Genomic DNA, 2,281 nt, shown 5'->3' with positions numbered 1-2,281 from the left:
TTTTTTAAAAAATCAGTCTTTTCAGAAGAGAAGTGTTTTGTTTTGTTTTGTTTTGTTTTTTTTTGGTAAAAGGCAAAGATGCTCTGCCATTATCCTCAATTAGCCCTTCCTGGCGTGACTCTCCAATCTGGGCTGTCAGGAGTTGTGTTCTTCTGTCTCTCCTCCTGCTTCTCTGGCATTTTCCCCTTTTCCTTCCTGACACCCCTCCCCCATCTCTGCTTGTCCTCTCCAGAGCATCCCTCCAAGATCTGTTCCCCGACTTTCTTCTGTACCGCTCGCTCTCCCTGGCCCCCACTGCCTCCCAACCAGCTCCATACGGACAGCGCCCGCATCCGCACCACGAGGCCCGGCCTCCCTCCCAAGCTCCAGACTCACATTTGCAACCCCAGTTGCCCAAATCCACCCAGATCATCCTGGGGCCGAAAATTCCTAATTTCCCTTCACAGGTATGATCTCCCACATTCTCTTTCCTGGCCTGATCATGACATCAACCCAGTAAAGCCAGTTGAAATTTCTTATCTCCGACTCCTTCTCTTTTATTTCCTGTATCTGAGTAGCCTGCAAGCTCCATGCAGAGGCAATCCGTGTACGTCTATACAAGGAGACAGTGAAGTGTGGCAATCTGGATGGTGCTAGGCACTTTATGTCAAACCAGTGTCTGCACAGAAAGCATCCTATTTTTGCTCAGAGTGTATATTTAGGGTGGATTAAGATGGGAGGTGATTGAGTTTGGGGAAAGGAACCAACCATCCTGCAATCCACCTGTTGGCATCACCACTAGTCTCAGCGGATCTAGCTCCTCAGTGACTCTTGGTCGGCTCTACTCTCAACCTCCAAGTAAGGTACATCCCTGTCTGTCTCCTGGATTACTTTAAGGCCTTCTAGGGGCCTTTAGTACTTCTCCTTGCCCCACTCCCCCACCAGAAGTCGTATGTTTTCTTCATCCCTCCACGAATCAGAAACCTTCAGTGCAGACACCTGGCTGGCTCAGTGGGTAGAGCATGCAACTCTCGATCTCAGGGCTGTCAGTTCAAGCCCTGCGTTAGGTGCAGGGATTACTAAAAAGTCAAGCAAATAAAAACTCAAAACCCTTTGATGCTCCCCATTGCCTGTATAAAGACCAAATCCCATAATTAGACACACCCTACCATTCCAACTTTATCTCATGACATTATCACTTCTCCACACATTCTACATTCTGGCTTATATCATTTAGACCAATCATTTATTCAATTATTTCAGTGAACTTTTGAGACCTTCGCTGGTCCCCGATCAGTTTTCCTCCTATTGTTCACGACTGCTACTGAAATTTCCCTGTCGAACTTTCACTGAGAAAATTTAGGCTCCCAGGAAGAAACTCCCTCATTACCTACCCCACAGCAGTACACATTGACTGTCCACATCTACACTCACTCCTCAGCTTGGATCTATGAGGTCAGCATTCGATGGTCAAGGTTAACTCCTCCGGTCAGCTCTTGCTAGAGTCCTGGGTGAGCATCCCTTCATGTTTCCCATTCCTTCACTTCCAAGCTTTCCCTATCCATTGGCTAAAAGCATTTAAATAAAAGGAAGAGAGGCCTGGGTGCCTCAGTTGGTTAAGCATCCGACTCTTGATTTCAGCTCAGGTCGTGATCTCAAGGTTGTGGGATCGAGCCCCACATTGGGCTCTATGCTCAACGGGGAATCCACTTCTTCCTCCGCCCCTACCCCTACTCGTGCTCTCTCTCTAAAATAAATAACATTGTTAAAACTATATAAATCTTTAAAAATATATTAAAAATTAAAGGAAGAAAACACCCCCCTACAGCTCTGTGTATCTACAGCTCCTTCAGAATACCACCTTCTTCTCTTTTCATAGCGAGGCTCCTGAAAGGAATGGTCAACACCTCTCCATCGACTCCTCAGTGCCCTGTCATGAGGCCCCAGCCCCTCAGTCCCTTAATATGTGCCAGCTGAGGCCACATCACCCTCCGGTGACTCTACACCGCAGACTCCTCAGCCTTCATCAAACAAGGTCTCCGCAGCATTTGATGCTGTAGCCCACCCCCACCTTGAGACTCTTTCCGTGGTTTTGTGCTAGAACTCTGGAAATGAGGATCCCAGCAGGACACAGATGGCAAGAAACCGGGATGACTGGACCAGAGGTTGATGATCTAGGCGGGATTAAGGGGGCCTAGCAACGGAAGGTGAGGGATCTGAGAACTAGCAGCAGGGGACAGGTCTTTCCCACCCTTAGGCCTGCAGAGACCGAGGAACCGCAGCTGCGCGTGCGCCCCCGGAG

This window comes from Canis lupus, chromosome 13, assembly GCF_011100685.1.
Source record: "Canis lupus familiaris isolate Mischka breed German Shepherd chromosome 13, alternate assembly UU_Cfam_GSD_1.0, whole genome shotgun sequence".
Taxonomy (NCBI): Eukaryota; Metazoa; Chordata; class Mammalia; order Carnivora; family Canidae; genus Canis; species Canis lupus.
Note: the sequence above shows the minus strand (reverse complement) of the source record.